The 20,736-nt window shown below is 38.1% G+C and overlaps 1 protein-coding gene and 1 long non-coding RNA gene across 2 annotated transcripts in view; one reads left to right on the top strand and one right to left on the bottom strand.

Moving 5' to 3' along the window:
- Positions 1-20,736, bottom strand: part of LOC134794698 (uncharacterized) — a 209,989-nt gene that overhangs the window by 135,562 nt on the left and 53,691 nt on the right. The gene's annotated exons all lie outside the window — the stretch shown is intronic.
- The window catches only part of LOC134794723 (uncharacterized), a 71,318-nt gene continuing 70,323 nt past the window's right edge, over positions 19,742-20,736 (top strand). The window contains exon 1 of the long non-coding RNA XR_010144711.1: positions 19,742-19,772. This is a non-coding gene — a long non-coding RNA (uncharacterized LOC134794723). The remainder of the gene's footprint in view (positions 19,773-20,736) is intronic.

The raw sequence follows: 20,736 nt of genomic DNA, 5'->3' as shown, positions 1-20,736 counted from the left end.
CGTCGACGAAGCGTCCGCGCCCAGCCGTCCATTTCCTTACAATACATTGACCACCTGTCGACCTTATATCCATCGCAATAGAGGTTGCAAATGGTCAGCTAATTGTGTGATGCGTCCGCGCCCGTTTCCTGCGGCCTTCGCTCGATTGTTCAAGATCGATGCCAATCAGACCGCGAATGACGATTAGGAAATATACTGACATACATACATACGCTTCCTATATGTTCAGTCAGCCTCAGTAACGGATGAAACAACGCATGATAAGAGTCTGCCACCGTGCAAGCCCATAATAAGCCTTATCCGCGTTGACGTGACAAAATATGTGTTACCTACTTTTTAACAGAACGCGATTGAAAGTAACGGATACCGTTTTATCACGCTGTCACGTAGACAAAAATGTTTGTTAAATCGTTTTACATATATTATTTTTGTTCAACTATTAAAGAATGAGAATGAAGACCGTCTGTCAGGTAAGACGAACTGCAAGCTCTTTCGTTTTCTAACACTTGCGTTTGTACGGTGAGCTGCGAAATTTCATTAATAAAGTTTCCATACACTTTTGAGGCTGATGGTACAGACCCCACATACGGTCAGTAGAGCAGAAGGAGCCAAACTCTTCCTTTATGTATAGCCTGTATAGGTATGTGTTTGAGCGAAGTGCGTATACAAATACGAGAGTTTTTAACAAGCTTTTATTAGGTCGACCTGTATATGTAACTAACTTGTAATGGAATCTAAGGTAACTAATTTAACCATCTTCCAAGGATCGTAGCGTCATGAAAATTGGCAGCTGTAGTTCTGATGACAATACAATAATATGGTACTGTCGAACTGATCTGATGATGGAGACAGGAGGTGGCCATAGGAACTCTGGGATGAAACAACGCAACCTAATTGTGTTAGGGGTTTTTAGAATTGTCTCGATGAGTATTAGTTGTCTGTCGTAAGAAAAGTACAGTCAGCGATAAAAGCTTGTACCAAAAATGAAATTTTTGCCAAAAACTTATTGTCCTATGTCGGTCTTCCCAACCAAATATTTAAATTAAATATAAATTAAATGCCGATCTTCGCCGCAATGACCTTATACAAATAAACTATAACTACTTACAGAGACGCAGCCATCAAGGTGATGTGGAAAAAATCCTTACCTGTAACAGGAAAAACGAGTTGTATATTTAATTGCTTCTACAATAAATTCTTATACATAAAACAAAAGTAACATTTGCAATGGTTGCATAACTTATTGATAATAAATATTTTGTGCAGGAATTTCCTTAATAAATCAATACCTGACATAATATATCGTATTACCTTGATTTCACGGTAATCAAATAAGAATCATTTCTTGTTAGGCAACAAAGGCCCATAGACCTACATAGTGTACCTTAAAAACTAACATAGGTACGTACAATAATTATACTTAGTCTAAAAATCATTTTGACGACACAATTTTTTGGTGACTTGCCTGTTCTGGTGTACCATCAGCCGGTATGATGATTGCTTTTTAGGGTTTCGTAGTCACCTAGAAACCCTTATAGTTTCGCCATGTCTGTGGGGCACTATATGCAGGTCGTAATAAATATGTTAACGACTGGTGTCTTCACAGGCTTGAACTACTTACAGACACGTTTCGCATTATCACTGCACCTGCCTCTAATGACGACATTTCGGCGCGTTAATTTGAGGACGCGAATTTAAGCACCGGCTTGCGAAGTGTTGCGAAATGCTCTACAAGTCTACATGTAGAGACGATAGAGTGATAGAGTCTGTTTAAGCGAACTTTGCCCAGACTGCAATAGAATAAAGTTAGAGTGTGTCATTATCAGACATAGAAGTTTTTGTGGCAAAAACGAGTGTTTGAGAAAATGAAACATCGATAAATCTATTATCGATAATTCATAGGTAGATTAATATTTAAAATATGTATAACTTCTACTTGCTGTAGGTAAGTTACCGAGACAATAATGAAAATATTTATTACATATATTTAGTAAGTAAGTACTTAAAAATTAAAACGTAAACTGTAGTATACGGTGCCAAAAGAACAGAAAACTACTAATATATCAAAAGAGAAGAAAATATCGAACATGTTGTGTATTTCGCGGTAGCTTCTTATATCAGTATCTTCTTATAAGATGTAACAAATATCTAAGTAAGTATAACGTAATAAATATTAAGGTAACATCGATAACAGACATGTATTTATTTTATTTTGTCAATCACTTTATTTTGCCACAAAAACTTCTATGTCGGTCATTATTTTCTCAAGCAATTTTCAACTTCAATGACTACTTCAAGTACTTAACCTAGTTTTAATACTCAAGTCCTACGAGACGGAAAGGCACAAATAATTTTCCTTCAGTGTATAAAATTAAATTTACTTGGTCCTAATTTGCACACGTAAATTTATTCCAAAACATTTTCCCACCAAGAAATTCAAGAACAATTCATAATCCTACTCCAAACATTCGAGCGAAATTAAGTTCAAATTGAGTACCTAATTACTAAATTTGTGTACAAAAACAACGACGAATCTACAAAACACACATTCAAAGTTGCAAAGGAACATACTCAGTACTACCGTACTTTAAAAAAGCTTATGAACCGTTGGGAGTTAACTACACGTATACAAAAATATACCTAATTCTATAGCAATAAGATTCATGTTTAAGATACCGGCTGATTTAAGAAGCCTTTTGGAATTGGTCTAGTATGCCCAAAATTTTGACGAGGAGTTGAAGTGTCTAAGGAAAACTGGAAGTATTGTGTACTTAGTCATATTATTATGAAAGCAGAACTGAGATAGTTTTGGTCACGTCACAAAATATAGCAACACATTTAGAAACATATACACATACACAGGGTGAAATCGGGGTCGTGTAGCAAGAAAGAAAAATAAGACTTGCCACTTAATTAGGAACACAACACTGTAGATTAGAGTGCATTAATTTGTATCTTTTTCGCACATACAAAAATAAAATACACAATAATTTCTGATTAAGAGTCATGGTCACCCTACAGACTTGACAAGGCAAACATCTAGTAAAGAAAGTAGTGGTAACTTACGATAATTATCTGATAACACTTATCTTCGGTTTTACATTCAGTGTAAAAGCAATTGAAAAGTTTAAAATTAATTTAAAGACTTTATTAAAATTATTTACAATCACTGGGACGGAAACTCCACTAAACTTTTAACAAATACGATCACAACTTAAACATACTTCAGGAGCTGCTCAAAGTATGATCCGTTTTGCTGTCGACACAATTCGGCTCGTCGTCTTATGTTATCTTTTAATCTGCCGAGAGCAAAGTGATTCATTTTCACACTTTCAAATGCTCGAATAACTCGCTGACAAAGCTCTTCAATGGTACAGAAATCTTTTGATTCCGCCCCAGAAAAAAAAATCCAAGGGCGTCAGGTCGGGACTACGAGGAGGCCATGCCACGGGTCCGCCGCCGCCGCGGCCAATCCAACTTCCCGGGAACTGTTCATCGAGGTAATTGCGCACTGTGTTTAAAATGAGCAGGAGCACCATCGTGTTGATAGTGTAAGCTATGCAGGTAATGTTCCGGCACTTCTCGCGGTAATTCAGGCACCACTTGTCGCAACATATCAATGGATAACGTTGGTGAAATAAATCCCGAGCAATGGTAGCACGACGTGCTTGGTAATAAAACATTACCATGTCAGACCGCTCAACATTTGAAAACGGATATGCCGCGGGCATTTTTCTGCTTAATTATCTTTAGAATTGCCAGATTATGAACTCAATGTACAATCTTGGAATGATTTTATTTATTTTAAAGTTTTGACTTTGTCATAACAGTGACGGTTGACATTTCTTACTCATCTAATCAGTTGTTTATTACATAGGTTTTAACATGAATTGTAAGGTGACCATAATTTGCGTTTTTAACTGGGATACTTAAATTGTTGATTAATTAATGAATGGCAGCAATTATTTAAAAAATAACTTTATACCTAACATCGCGTTAATTTACCGAGTTAAGTACAATCCCAAGTAGCATTGCAAGCTGTATATAAGCTGTATTAAAGTTTATTTGTATACTATAAGCTGTACAGTTAGGCTGTACAAAGGCTGTATAAGCGCTTATACAGCCCTTATAAGTAAAAAAAGGGCCCAAATTATACAGCCTTTGGCGTTATTAGAGCTGTAGAGTAGCTGTATAAGCAATACATAAGCTGCATAATAGCTGCATTACAGCTATATTTCGGTGTAACAGGAAACCTTAACACTACAGATAATCTTTTATAAGTACGATATAAGAATATAAGTTTTAAATGAGTTATAAGAAAGAATTACAAGAGAATAATAATCATTTAAGAAACTAAAATGACTTAATCTTGTTCATTCGTAATATAGTAATGGCGACAATAAAGTGTTATAGTGGATGGTAAAAGTAAAAGTAAATATTATACAGGACTTGAATGGAATATTACATTATTAGTAAGTGCGGATTATTATTTATTGTGAACCTGTGTATCTTTTCTGGCAAAATATTTACGCGCCTGCAAAATAACAAAGAGAAACCATAAGGAAAATATCAAAAATCGGTAAAGTTACTGTTTGTTTTTAAGGTTAGAGTATCAAAAATATTTATAAATATTAATTCTAAGGCTAAACAATTTATTTTAGCTGGTAATCATAACACGGCGTTAGTCTGCTAAATATTTGCAAGTATTTCTTTAATTATATTTACAAATACGTTTTTTTTTATTGTATAATGGCGACAATTTTTAAACAGCCTACAGGATAGTTGGAGAGCATTATAATCTTAGTAGCTGTGCTGTGTAATAAATGGAGTGTCTTTTACAGCTTTTGTAATTAAAACAGCTTTATAATAGAATATTTGTATTCGTTTGGCTGTATTTCGGTTCTCCGTACATAAGTTATAATTATAATTCTCTTTAGAGATCCGTATAACAAATAAAAGACCTGTACTGTAACTGTCATATATTCCTTTAGTTTTATAATACACTTATTTTCAGAAATCATTACACTACTATACTTATACGAGTGTAAAATTACGCCAAAAGATTGTTATAAGCGACTCTATCAGTAATACAGAAAAAAGCTGTACTATAGCTGCCATTTATTCATTTGGTTTTATAATACCCTTACAGACAGAAGTTATACAACTACTATTCTTATAGGAGAGTAAGATTACGCCATAAGAAATAGCTTTAAAACGGGGTTGACAGATACATTTGTACAGCTACAAGTGCCAAGTGATACTACAATACAGCCTGTATACAGCTTTTACGATAAAATTAGCTTGTAGTGTTTCACAACACTTAATGTTTTAAAACGGAGTTGACAGATACTTTTGTACAGCTAAAAGTGCCAAGTGTTACTACAATACAGCCTGTATACAGCTTTTACGATAGAATTAGCTTGTAGTCTCTCACAACACTTTTCGTTTTATAGTAGATTTCTTATATTCTGATAAAGCACCCCATGCTTACGCAGAATCCTTTATAATGATTTTATACAGCTTGAGCTGTATAATGTCGGTAAAGTACCTTTTATACAGCTTAAATCTTTTCTGACACTATTATACGTCCCTTAAATCACTCTAAGTTCTTAATTGGCTGCTATATTGATGTTGCCGACACTTCCATGCTACTTGGGAATAGGTTTGAATCACGACCCCGATTTCGCCCTGTATAGGTAAAGCAAACCGAAACCAAAAGCGTGACGTATGTACGTCAAACGACATATACAACAGTACACAGTACACAGCTCACAGTAAGTCAACTGCGTCTCTTCTCTGCCTACTTTCCATGCCACTTGTCGAGTATGTGGCCGGGGTATAACAGTGTAGTGTAGTTTACTAACTAGTTTGGTACTAAAATTAGTTCTGTCAAAGGAAAACCTTAAAAAGCGGCTACTCGTATTGTAGACCAGGTACGATGAAACCTATATGTAGTTCACTCAAATGACTAACCCAATTATGCGGCCTTGAGACCAAAAGACGCTAAGCCGAAACTGCTAATTCCCACAGTTTGAATTGTTTGGTCATCGGAACAAAGGAGTACGTATTCGTATTACAATTGCCGTGAATTTTCACAATATACTCGGTATACGCAATAACCCCATTATTCATAAAACTTTATAGCTGATTTAGTTAAATTATGTTTTATCCCTTTCTTTTAAATACATAAGTCAAAATGACAGATAAAGACAAACGATTGTTAGCTAATTGAGGTATAGGGCTATTCATAAATTACGTCATTTCAAATTAGGGGGGAGGGGTCTGGACATCGGATGATGGTAGCATGACGTAGGAGGAAACGGGGTCATTCGAAGCATGATTTTTGGATGATTTTAGGGGGGGGGGGGTCAAAACAAAAATCGTCAAAAAACGATGACGTAATTTATGGACAGCCCCTATGTGCGTTTATGAATAAGGCGGGGTTTATACGATTTTGTTGGTTGGTTGGATAAGATGATTGGTATGGTATGGTAGTCTCATACATACATGGGTAGCCCTGTAAAAGGCCTATCCATCTTCAGTAAAAACGCGGAACAAGCAAAATATAGATTCTTGATTTTGGTTTAAACCTCCAGAAGTCATCTCATTTCTATTTCTACTCAGAATTCGTACGAATCATGGTACGGACGATTTCTGCAAAATTCGATTCCACTTCCACTGATCCATTAATAGTACATTACGATACAAGTGCGAAAGTAGGAAATTCGCAACGCATAAATTAAAACACGACCGAATGGGGTGTTTTAAATCGACACGAGTTGCGAATTATCCATTCGCACATTTACCTATCGTAGGTACAACGTTTTACAGTACATAATGGTCCTTTAAATTTTCGACATAGTCACGTAATGTGCTAATTATCGCACTAGTGCGGTAAAGTAGCACCATATGTATATACTGTAAAGCATGTTTTTCATTTTTAAATTCCCTCCGAATCACGTAACAGTATAATGTTTACAAACAAACTGTTACGTTAACTAAACTGGACCAAGTTTATGTTTACTAAACTCGTTACATAAAATTGCTATTGCGTTTACGTCGATACTAGCTGAACAATAGTGACAATGAGAGGAAATTGTATAACAATAGGTTAAGCCACTGATAAGATTGGGCATTTCCTCGGATTTTTGTCAGTAGTTTGTATGACGATGAACGTTGTAGAATATTAACAAGAATCTGATTAAGATATAACTTAATAACTAGTCAACTATGCATAAAGTTTAGTGGTAGGATGAATAATATAAATATAGACCTTAAATAAAAAACACAGCGACCAAAAATCTTCATGTACCTATTAGGTACAATTCGAAATTCGGCCGCCGCGAAAGAAAGAAGAAAGTCAAGTATGTACTTGAATTCAGAGCTGTACCTACGAAAAGGAAAAACGAATTCGAATATATCTAAGTAAATACGTGCATACTTAAGCACTGTAGGTGTGATTTTCAAGCTGCTGGTAATTAAGCTTAGCAGAATTTTAAATTAATAACGTTTTATATGTTAACCCTTTATAAGGCAGAGACGATTTGGAAACCACTTAGTTAATAAACATTTACGGAGAAGAACATCCTCTTTTTTATTTAACTATAATGGTATTATATAGCGAATATATCAGGCTTTCTTTCCTCATTAATACTTTTTCGGTCAGTATTTAATTTTAGTGTAATTAATGAATCTATAGTATGTGGTCAATTTATGCACTATGCCTGTCAAGGGAAGCAAGCTATCGTCATTGTTTCCATTATACTATTAAAAATATACACGTCGCTGTATCTAATAATTTGAATTATAGCTCTTGCAATTCACGATGACGAGTGGCGAGACTCTTATAGGTATGATGACAAGGTCTAATTTAGATAAATCCACTCTCCATCGTGAATTGCAAGAGCTTATAACTTTTTCAGTGATATTCGTATATTAATCCTACCCACTACAAGATACACAATAATGTTCTATTTACCGTATGTAGTCAATTAAACGCCAGTCTGTACAGAGCACCTTATGTTTGTTATGTCAATGTCAATGAATAGGTGTATTGGAAACAGATCATCTGAAAACTCAAGTGCACTAACAGGCTGAGTGCATATATTGACCACATGTTTTTCTTAATGATTTCGTTTTTTTTTTTGCCGTAGATGTGTTCCCCAGTGCATTACAAACATGGTAGTGTATTTAACTTTCACGTAGCATATCTGTATAACTGGGGCCTTATAAAGGGTTAACATGTTCACCCCATACTTAACAGCGCAAAGCGCATCATATTTCAGCCTCTACATTTCCCTTTTAAACACGTTTTAATTCATAAAGTCTTACCGACAAATATTCTCTAATGATATAAGCTTTTTTTCAGTAAAACACGTTGCCTTTCCCTTCCTAGTGTTCATTCAGTAACAAGCAGAAAATGTGGAAAACTCATACGTAATGCCAACTCTTGACCCGGTTCTGAGGGTTTGCTAACTTTAATGTTCGCGGTAGGCACTTTGAACTTAATAACCCCTGCCAAAGGATACCCGCCTTTATCCTGTTAATAATAAGACAGGCCATTAAGAACTGTAATGTTAAGATCCAAGTTTCGAGCGAAAATGATTATGAGGATGAAAATAGCGGGCACTGTGTCAAGGGTCCTCAATTTTTGCATGCAATTTAGCTCGTTCACCTCATTTGGACCCGGACACTTTTGTTCACACAAAAGAGCTTTTTTGATAACACAATTACCTTCCATATGAAATTCTCCTGAATACTTGACCTACTTTTGAGAATGAAAAATCGAGAACGAATTGTGTATAAATACTTTTGATAGTTTTGATAATGTTAATATCTTTGGTGTCGGAGACCAAGATCCATGGCTTCAGGGCGCTGCGCCACAGCAGTAACTAAGTACGTAATATCCAGAGATGAAAATTAGGACTACGTTTGTATGAAGAAGCGGTCTTTCCCTTTCCTCTTAAAATTATTAAGCTTCAATCGAATCGCCGGAGTCAAAAGAATAGGTTCCAAATAAAACAATGAAAGACCGGAGAATAAATTCATCAAACTTTTGCCGGGATTCGGAATATCTAGATCGAAATCTTTTCTATTAAGACTTGATGGAAAGTTAGTTTTGAGTCCTTCAGAGGTCAGATTATGATTAAGTCAGTTTTAATCAATGTGGCTTTTATATGTTTGATGTCCTATTCAAAGCATAATTTTATAAAATAGGAAAGAGTTGTGGGTAGATATAGGTAAGTGGGCATATGCCCAACAGTATAGGCTAGATGACAAGTTTTTGACAATGATATCAGTTGATCTGTAGGGCCAAAGAGAATAGATAGTATAGAGGGGTCCTGTCACAGTAAATTTTGTAGTCACAGTAAATTTACTGCCATCTATCGACACACGACTAAAACTCAAAATGAAAACGTATAAAACTATCAAAGAATGTATATATATGGATAAATGATTCTATTATTTTTATATCATTTTGACCCATGTTAATTCACTGATACCTATGTGTTAAAATTGTTAAATATATAAAACGGTGTCGTCAACGCCATCTAGCCGAGGATAGGTCAAAGGTGTGTGCGCCACCTATCCGAGAATGACTTTTTCTTAATTTCCGAGGCACGTTTTTTCCTTAGACTTTATTCATCTTATACGGAGGTACATATGTCTTTGGTAGGGCTAAGATGGTCGGTTCTTTATCATTTCACGCTGCGGGGCGGTATCATGGTTGCATTTTTATCACTTGTCATGTCATGCGTCACTTTCGCGCTTACATACTTGTTAGAATGTGACAGGCATGATGACAGATGATAAACAATCGACCATCTTAGCTCTATAGGTTTGTTTTGAGGATCAAATAGCAACACAAAAGTCAGAAATTCAGTTTAATAGAATTAGTCAGAGTTTCAAAGTCTGACAATCGTACTCTACGCGCGTAACGACCCTTATTATAAATAAACGGTACTTGTGTGTCGTCACTACGAACAAGAAGCTTAGTTGAACACGTTATATATTATCCCTATTATGTTTTGAAGGAATTGGTAAAAATAAAACTGCGTTTAATACGTTAGAATCTTGCAAATGTTCCAGCCATGTTGGTTCAATCAGCATTCCACAAAAACCTCAATCGTTCCGCAATTCGTAACAAGCCGCAAAAGGATGTGATTCACATTCAACCACAAACGCCGACCTTCGGTTATGTCACGGTTGTTACGAATTAGCTGCACAACGATTTGTCTGTCTGGCTTGTGTTGTACATGTAAACATCGATCAGTGCAAATCATCAAACCTTATGTTACAATATGATACAATTTCCGTGGGGTTATTTATGAGTTCTATACAGACTTCTTTAGTTAGGTATTAGAATACCTAACTAAAGATACGATATATCTGATGGCGACTGTACACAACGAACTAGAATACCTAACTATAGAAGTCTAGAACTCATAAATGACCCTATGAAATATTATATTGTAACGGTTTGATGTTTTGCACTGATCAATGTTTTAAGAGCCATTCTTTTGATACTGGTGTGAATGTGTTAAAACATTTTCATCACAATTTCTCTTAGGATGTTTCCACGTCCACGTATGTCTTAAAAAAACATTTTTATAATCGGAACCTATTTACAAAATATTAAGCTTTGAAGTAGAAATTTTCTTTACAATCCGGTCACACACTGAAAAAAAAAGCAAACGTCCGTAGCGACCACGCAACAGTAGGAAGTTAGGAACTGGCACTAAATTACCCATTTAGGAAAGGAAGAAAGCACCTAACCTAGTCAACTTCCTCCGATATGAGAAGTTAGCAATTATAACACTTCGTATTAAAAAAGTATCGCGTGCTGATGTGTTTAGTGCTATTCTAAATGCATTTAGACGCTATAGCTCACACATGCCAGTATAATATCGTACATAATATAAAGTATGTACGTACATATATATAGTGTACCTTTAAAGGGTACTGAAGAGCGAGCGGCTCCCAAAGAGAAGCTCCCTGTTGCCGGTGTGGATGAGGAGGATTTCACACTGGTATCAAGAAAGAAGAAGGCGCGCACGGCGCCTCGTAAGACTCAGTGGTACCGCCGAACCGGCTAACTCTGGCTTGCGGGTTGCTACACCGAGTAAGGCGCTATATGTGTCGCGCCTGCACTACACCGCCACGGCTGCTGAAGTGGTGGAGTACGTACACCAGAAGACCGGTTACTCGCTGAGGGTGTTCCAGCTTCGATCGCGCCACTACATGCACTTCAACTCTTTTGTGGTGCGCGTGCCGCGACCGCCGCAGGAGACCATCGAGTGCGCCGACTTCAGGCCGAAAGGTGTCGCGTTTCGGAGGTTCCGGGGCAAACTGCCGAATCCGACACAAGAACAGCCGATTCAACGGAGCCACGCCATTTTGTCGCATAAATAGTGTTTAGTTTTTAAGTTTGTAAAATATATATGTATGTTAGTCTGTAAGGTATTTGTAAAATGGGCCTTGTTGCCTGACTTAAATTTTAAATTAATAAAGCCTGACCAGTAATATATGATCATTGTCAAGAGGGCGCTGTTATTCTTATGTATAGGGTGACAGTTCAGTATAGTATGAAAAAATTAGTTCCAATGAAATTCCGCAACATGGCGCGTGATATATATGTCGCAGTCGGATGTGTATAATCCGCCGTATTACATTACGGCTAGCCGTTTTCAAAAACAGGGGCGTTTTGAAATGCGGCGGTTTAACGATTAGCCGGATTGAATGCGGCTGAATGAGAATCCGCCGGAATGTATTCGGCGCCATACGTTCTTCAACACGGCTAGCCGTAATGTAATACAGCGAGTCATTAGCCGCCGCTTTGACAGTTTTTAGTTCCCATTTTTAACACCCGTGGCGCTGCCTGACAAACGCTGGGGTGTCCATCAAATCTGGAGTTCGTCGGACTGTTTCTTTTCAAAAAACATTTCTTTCGCAACTTAACTAGACGGAGCCCCGCTTCGCGGGGCTCCTATTTCTGAGCGGTTTGCCCTTCGGGCATCTGAAGCTACCTAACGAACCTAACCTACCTACCTATTGATTTAGTGAGACGTCCGTGAAAACATTACACTTTGGGAAAAAAAGCGTAGGTAGGTAAGTAGGTTAGGTTCGTTAGGTAGCTTCAGATGCCCGAAGGGCAAACCGCCCAGAAATAGGAGCCCCGCTTGCGGGGCTCCGTCTATTTAAGTTGCGAAGGAAATGTTTTGGAAAATAAACACATGTAGTGCGGTGGGACCATGGTAAAAATAAATTAAATTGCAAACATTGTCAAACTCCGGTTACGTAGGCGACCGAAAGAACTGGTCACTCTACAATCTAAAATAGTAGTACGATGCGGCTAAACGTTGGCCGCCTTATTGAAGAACGTATCGCAATGACAATCCGGCTAATCGTCGAACCGCCACATTTCAAAACGCCCCTGTTTTTGATAACGGCTAGCCGTAATGTAATACGGCGGATTATACGATCTGACTACGACATATATATTCCTGGTCACTCTAAGTACCAATTGAGCAGACGAGTCACCTCTTACGAGCGAGATCAAATATACAAGTTATTGAAAAACGCCATGTTATAGGGTTTTCCCTGATATACATACTTATGTACATATCTTAGGAGATAAGATAGCTCATTCCACATCCTCCACATTTTGAGGTCACTTAAGATTCAGGGCCCGAATACTGACCATAAATAACGCACTTACGCGACCTTTTTTTTAACCCGCAAATTCGACTTTGCCGTCCAATTTTAACCATCAAAGAACTGCATTGTTATTAAGTATTGTTAATAACAAAAACAATAACACTGACACGTACTTAAATGACGGTTTCGAGTGCTTCTATTTCACATATGCACCTCTCTGAAAGTAATCCTGGCGGCGCCCATGATTCAGGGCTCAGGCTACTCAATGGCGACCCAACGCGCGAGGAAGCGTGCTTGAACTGTCATGTAGGGATTGTAGGGGCATCTACATATCTAATACCTTTAAACAAGCAATTCTTTTGTTTATTTATTTATGTTTATTTGTTTATATATAGGTATATATTTCGGGGATCTCGGAAACGGACCTAACGATTTCGATGAAATTGCTATAAGGGGGGTTTCGGGGGCGATAAATCGATCTAGCTAGGTCTTATCTCTGGGAAAACGCCCATTTTTGAGTTTTTATATGTTTTCCGAGCAAAGCTCGGTCTCCCAGATATTTGGAGTTAAGAGCCAAAATCAAGTTTAAGTTTTCGATTTAGGCCACAAGATGGCATTCTCCAATGCTCAATCGACTCGCCTACGCTCGGTAAGAAAAGAGAATAAATAAACGCGTTTCGTTACGCTCAATGCACAGCCGAGTTCAAGGCGATCCAATGGTGATACCAAACGCAACGAGACGGAGATAGAACAAACACTGAAGGGGAAAGAGACGCGTGATAACCTCGTGAAAGTTTGTAATTAGCGTGTTGACTTTAGTTGTCAATATATAAACAGTTTCACGGCGGAATTTGGTTTAGATTAGCTATTATACGATGTTTAGTAAATATTGGAGTATGTTGTTTATGTTTAGGTAGGTATGTTATATTGGAACATTTCAGAATTGTTCGATGTTTGCGTTTAGGTTTTGTGGAATGTAGACAGGGCCAGAGAATACTCTCTCCAGGCGTAGGCGGGTGTTATGCCTGGGGACCGAAGTCCACCGAGTTGTTCAGAAGAAGTATTTATAGGAACTGACTTTCGGAACTCCGTAGGCGCGATGTAGAACGTGCTAACGCCATCTGTTACAATCTTATGGCACGACGCCAGTGACAGAAACGCCACAGTTCTTAGTGACTATGATTTTTCGACGAACGAAAAATATACCTATCAATGTTTCCAGCATTTTGGTGGTGAATGGTGAACGAATGTTTACTTTTTTGATGTCAGATTTCTATTGTCTGTCTACAGCTTATCGCCCAAAGGTCTAGGTCTCGTTGGTTGGCTACTCCTGATGATGATGATGATGTCCTCCCAGACGCATCCGTCGACGGCGACACCCGGACAAATCAGTATCAGGTATTCAGTAAAGCCTGACGTGCATGGTAGGGAATGTAAATCGGTTATTTTTTGTATGGAAATAATCGGTTTTTAACCGAAACCGCGGTTATTTCCATACAAAAAATAACCGATTTGCATTCCTTAGTGCATGGGCTCGAACGTGACTTGCGAAACCGAGTTTTGTTTTAAACTTCCGGCCGCAAGACATGCAGTAAAGCTCGCCATTTGAGTCGTAATAAGTGTATGTGTAGAAGGGCTTGGGCCGAGATTTTCGAAGCTGGCGTTTAGCGTCAAGATCTTCGAGGCGAGGCTACTCCTGATACTGATTATCCATACAAACAGAAAAGTGTCACAACCGGGAATGCCCGGTTCTTGCCATACAAAACGAAGTACTCTCAGGATCTTTGAAATCGACTCATTATTTTGTGCGATTACGACACTAAGAGCAGACCACATTGCCCAATCCGACATCCGATATCGGAAAGGCGCTTCCAATAATTTCAGCCATGTCGGAGCCCCCGGTCCGCTGTCGGACCGATAACATTTGTTCCGTGCCTATGTGTAGATTGTGTAGTCAATGTTTGTTGTAGTGTGCGTGACCACTAAAGATGGCGCCCCCGCGGCCTGACTACGCGGATGTAGGAGCCTACATCCGATATCGGATCGGACAAGGTGAAAACGCTCTAAGGGTCGGTATCACCAAACCGTCTGTCACCGTTAACTCGCTAAATTTTGTTCTATGTGAAATTTAGTTCACTGCTGAATGGCGTTGATCAGACCGCTAATTTTTGTTGGTGCAACTGACCCTAAATCTTCGACTGATAAATACTCCTTCGACTGTCGTTGTGACATCGGTAATCGCGTGACGACCCCTGACCTGCGCCGGCGCAGATACCGTTAAATCCGCGCGGCCTGTTCACGGTTCACTAAGCTTGTTGTCAAGTGGTGTCATAATAATATAACGGCCCAAGATTTAACACTAAGCTGACAGCACAGACGAGACATCCTCCAGACTGAGCATAGTAGCTCTGCCCCCTCTGCCACAAATATACGGTAGTTTTACTCCATTTTCGAGTCAAAGTGTCTTTGTGTGACGCCCGTGTCTTTGAACGGACCAATCACGGCACGGGACTCGCTCACCTCGTCCCCCGCACCCCGCACCCCAGTATTTTTGGCAGCATCGGTTTCATGAAATAATTGCTCTAAACTCCGTCTAGAGGATTCCTAGTCTATGGCTGACAGTAAGGACCTTGGTTTGTTGATGCATTTTCTCTTAAGGATGACACGCTAGACCGGGCCGTGTCCGGGCCGAGGTAGGGTTGCCAGATGGAAAGGCGCTATTATCGGGAAACAATATCAATTTTTCGGGATTTTGGGACTTAAGTCGGGAAAAAAAAATTAGAAATGCCACGATTGCCACGATGCCATGATTCGGCAACTATTCGGTATTCGGCCTATTCGGACACTTTGCCCAATATTCGGTATTCGGCCGAATGTTGCCTACTATTCGGCCGAATACCGAATATCTGTTGCATCTACCTAAAAAGAAAAATTACAAAAAAATTACCAGAAACTAGGTATATTTAATATTTAAAATGTATTCTTGGAAAGTAGTTAAATACGAAGGCACGTTTTTGAGCATTTATCGATTACAAAATATTTTATTTTTATCATGGGTCTGATTTGATTGACTCTAATATACATTCATTAATTCTGTTCAACATAAAAATATATCTTAGCAAACGTAGTGCTTTATTTGATGGCTAACAGTTTGCATAATAATTGTGACTCAAAATGTTCGCATGTCATGCCGAATAGGGGCTATTCATAAATTACGTCATTTTTGATTAGGGGGGGGGTCTGGACATCGGATGATGGTAGCATGACGTAGGAGGAAACGGGGTCATTCGAAGCATGATTTTTGGATGTTTTTAGGGGGGGGGGGGGGGGGGGGTCGAAAATCGTCAAAAATCGATGACGTAATTTATGGACAGCCCCATATTCGGTCGCCGAATATTCGGTATTCGGCCGAGAGAGGGGCCGAATATTCGGTATTCGGCCAAATTCACTATTCGGGGCATCTCTAAAAAAAAATACATTCAAATTAAAGTAATTGTATTGAAAACAACGGTATTTTACATTACGACAGTTCGGAACTTGAAATTATTGTTTTATAGCTGGTCAAGCAAATCTTGTCAGTAAAAAAAGGCGCGAAATTCAAATTTTCTATGGGACGATATCCCTTCGCGCCTACATTTTTCAAATTTGCCGCCGTTTTCTACTGACAAGATCTGCTTGACCAGCTATATAACGAGAAGCTGTTTTTCGGGACAGTTTACACTTTGTCGGGAATCGGGAACACCTGCTAAAAATCGGGAGAATCCCGCCAAATCCCGACCATCTGGCAACCCTAGGCCGAGGCGTCCGACATGTCATTTTCTATGACGGCTGATCGGTGACTTCCATAGAAAACGAAGCGCTGGAAGCTCGGGCCAGGCTCCGGCCCGGTCTAGCGTGAGTCATTCTTTATGCCCCATTTAGACGGATCAAGAACTTGCATGCAATTTTCAATGAAATGCCCCGTAAATAAGGTCACAATCAAATTAGTACAAGACATTCAATAACAAACTTACAGATAAATAAGAAAAACTAAAACTAGTATTTAAAAAAATGGTTCAACTACTTAGTACCTACACATATTTTATTTTACCGTATCTATATGAACCATACGTAATAAAATTTAAAATCCTCTAAAAAGCTAGAGGGACGATCATTTCAGCAGCTTAAAGGATAAACGGGGACTAAAGTCACATTTGCATAAACCGAATATTCGAACAATATACTTCATAAAACCGCCTGAGTTTGGGAAATATCCTTTATTGGACTTAAAAGCCTTGTCATCCGAACTGAGGGGCTACCGCGTAAACCGATATTCACAAATAGCGGGGATCTTTCTCTTTTACTCCAATGAAGGCGTAATTAGAGTGACAGAGTAAGATGCTCGCGATTTGCGAACTTCGTTTTTCACGGTTAAGTATAGCCCTGAATTAATTACGAAAGGAGTTTGGAAAAAGCCTACAGAGATGTCCAAGTTTGTTTTTATTTTAATCAAGTACATCTTAAGATTCGGCGGAGGGTGAAATGAATCCTTTAGGAATGGGTATAAAATGTGACGATTTAAACCAAAATGGGCCATTGTCGCTTGTCGATAAGGTTGATTTAGAATTGACGCTTTATGGTAATAGCGCCTTATTGACAACCGACAATAAGTAGGTACCCTTTTGGTTGAGAATGGCACAAATATTCTTTGATATTTCATAAAACAGGATCAAGGGTTGTTGGACATTTATATAGGTCGTTTTGGATACAGTTGGCTGCGTGGACAGATTACTTTCTTCGAAGGCTTTCAATCTTAAAATGGTTCTGACAGACGCATCGTGACAAAGCCGTAGTAGTGCTTCAAATACGTAACCTTAAAAAATAAATATCAGGGGACATCTTACACAGATCAACCTAGCCCCAAACTAAGCAAAGCTTGTACTATGGCTGCTAGGTGACGATAATTAAACATACTTATTTAAGTACATACTTGAATACATAGAAAACATCCATGACTCAGCAGGAACAAATATTTGTGTTCATCACACACATAAATGCCCTTACCGGGATTCGAACCCAGGACCATCGGCTTCACAGGCAGGGCCACTACCCACTAGGCCAGACCGGTCGTCTTATCTATGTTATTTCTCAGGTTTAGAATCTGTCTCATTAATTTTACCCCTGTATTGTCTTTCTCATCGTCTCTTGTCATAACCTCTAGCCGCTCATACGTTATACCTTGCCAAGCAAAATGACATTTTATTCTGTCAACACAAAGTTCAAATTAGAATGGAATAGGAGACCTTTTTATAGGTCTCTGGGCGGCTAGAGTATAAAGCCTAACAAACTCTTAGTGCTAATGAAGTGGGCGGTAGGCCTAATTAGGCCCTTTCGGGGTCAGTGTACCCGGTTGCCACAGGTATAGATTATAACCACTATAAAGTAGAGTTAGACCAAGAAAAGTCTGCAGAGATTTGGACAGCACACGCAGTGCCAGTGTTATTTATACATCATAATTTCATAGAAGTTTGACGTTTAAAATAACACCTGCACTGCGTGTGCTATCAAAATCTTTGAAGACTTTTCTTGGTCTAACTCTAGGATAAACTGCGTGACATTTTTTCCGTGATGCAAGATATGGGTACGCAATAAACTCTTTGCTATGAGAAGATAACCTCTACAAAAATTACATACGTTCTATAACACTATAAATCATCAATTCACAACTTGTTATAAAGTCGAAAAACGCTCGACATGTGTCGACTTAAAATACGTGAGTGACCCGTTCTTAATATATTTAATATGTCTGTGTCTCACGGAAGTTTTGTTATTACAACTCTTCTCAAAACTAAAACCACCGTATGAAACACCTTCATCAATGAATAAAAGGTTCGTAGTATGACCTTGAACTTGTCCTAAAAGGTAACGTAAATGAATCATATTTGTATCGGATTCATAAGTAGCATAACAAACATTGCGTAGGAATACATTATTAAACACGTGACAACCATTGTCTATAATTGGCGGTTAGACGTGATCCGCATTACAATATGCTACGTGAATCGTAATAGAATGTAATAACTAATATTATTATACTCGTATGATATACAATGGTTTATATTGAGTTCAAGGTTTAAGTTGAACTATTTGCATTTGTAAGTAAAGCCCTCAAGAGGGCACTGTTATTCTCATGTATGTGGTGACACTTCAGTTTAGTATGAAAAATTTAGCTTCAATGAAATTCCGCAATATGGCGGGTGATCATATATTACTGCGTAAGGCTTTATTCAGTTTAGATTTCTCGTTTTCGTTAATTTTCGATAACTTCACTGAAATTGTATATACATAACTGTCAAATATTACCAATCCTCATGGCTATCAGTTTTACAATTACCTACCTTTTAATCATGTAGCATTTCCATTCATGTATTAATAATGAATAAAAGAATATTCATGTTATAAACAACCTTACTTAGAAGATAAAGAAATAAAATGAATAATAAAAGAATATCTATACAAGACTTTAGTTTAATTGCAGTATGATTATGTATATAAATGCCATACAATTAAATAAATAAGCATGATTATAAGATAACTGGATTTAGTCTTATACGAGAAAGTCCTGTTTATTTCACAAATCATGGTCACCGCACTGTCAGAATGAGGTGACAAAATGAATCCTTCAGCGTTTGTGATATAACTTTACGACCGCTCTTTCATCTCACAGCAGCTGTTTAAACAGATCGCCCTTAGCCACTTTACTGCATAGTTTATACGTTTCTCTTTTACGAAAATATTTCCAAGTAGTTCTAGCAAGTTTTTCCAACTTCTTTGACAGTATTAGCCATAAAAGAGACTTAATTTTAAGTCCTATTGGAAAAACTCCTCACGACTAGACAAGTCTTTCACTTTTAACCTTTAAAAATTCAGTCGTGAGTCTAAGAATAATGACTAATTTAAGTCTAAGTCTTATAGAAAAGGCCTAAAAAAGCAAAGTCGTAACTTAAAGGCCTTAAAAGGCTTAAAATACGCGTACTAAAAGGACTTACGCCTTTGATGCCCCTTGAGTCGCGTAAGTAACAATAACATCAACAGTATTTTGTACAGTCGCCATCAGATATATCGGAGCGGCCGAGGTCCTCAAAAATATCTGAACACGGACGCTAACGCCTTGACAATAGAGGCGACTTAGGCTTTAGGGCTTGACTTTTAAATTTATTCTAAGCTTAATAGCATCGTTCGCAGACGTTTCTGTTTGTTAAAAATTAAAAATAGAGGCGTGTTCAGATATTTGTGAGTACCTTAGCCGCTCGGATATATCTGATGGCGACTGTACTACACTATTTCTTAAAGACCGAGTCCTTAAGAAACAACTGAACCTCCAGCTCTTAGGTATGCGGCGTCGAGTTGTATTAAAGTGGAGTCGACTCGATCCTTTAAAAGACTGAGTATCTTTCATAACTAGATTGTATACTATGCACACTCTAATAACAAAACTTCCGTGAGACACTGACATATTAAATATATTAAACCGAGTCACTCACGTTTATAAAGACAAAAATGAAATTTATGAACGCGAGTGACCCGGTTTAATATATTTAAGTATATGCATATTCGAGGTGTGTGTGTGTATAGATTATGAGTAGGATTAGTTATAGCAAACTGAAATAGAAGCTAAGATAGTCGTAAGTACAAACAATCACCCATGAATCAGTGTTTACATCTTCATAATGACGTCCTACGACGGAAGCGGTGCGGTTACAAAATATTATGGATCTTGGACGTTTGTTATGGTATTATATATATTAGTACTCAGGAGGGGTGACATTAAGCAGTACCCTGCCCGTAAATTACGCAACTATAACGTTTCTAGATAAACAAAATGCTATAGTTATTTATCTCCAAACTGGGTACGTCATCTACACGTAAACTCACGTTTATAGACGGGTCTATCGCGAATTCATTTTATTACCTTTATTTACCGACGTTTCGACACAGGTTTCACTGGTCGTGGTTGCGGCTGACACCTGCGCCAGGGAAACCTGTGTCGAAACGTCGGTAAATAAAGGTAATAAAATAAACTCGCGATAGGCCCGTCTA

The sequence above is a fragment of the Cydia splendana genome, chromosome 11 (assembly GCF_910591565.1).
Source record: "Cydia splendana chromosome 11, ilCydSple1.2, whole genome shotgun sequence".
In the NCBI taxonomy this organism is placed as follows: Eukaryota; Metazoa; Arthropoda; class Insecta; order Lepidoptera; family Tortricidae; genus Cydia; species Cydia splendana.
This window is presented reverse-complemented; position numbering and strand designations above follow the sequence as displayed.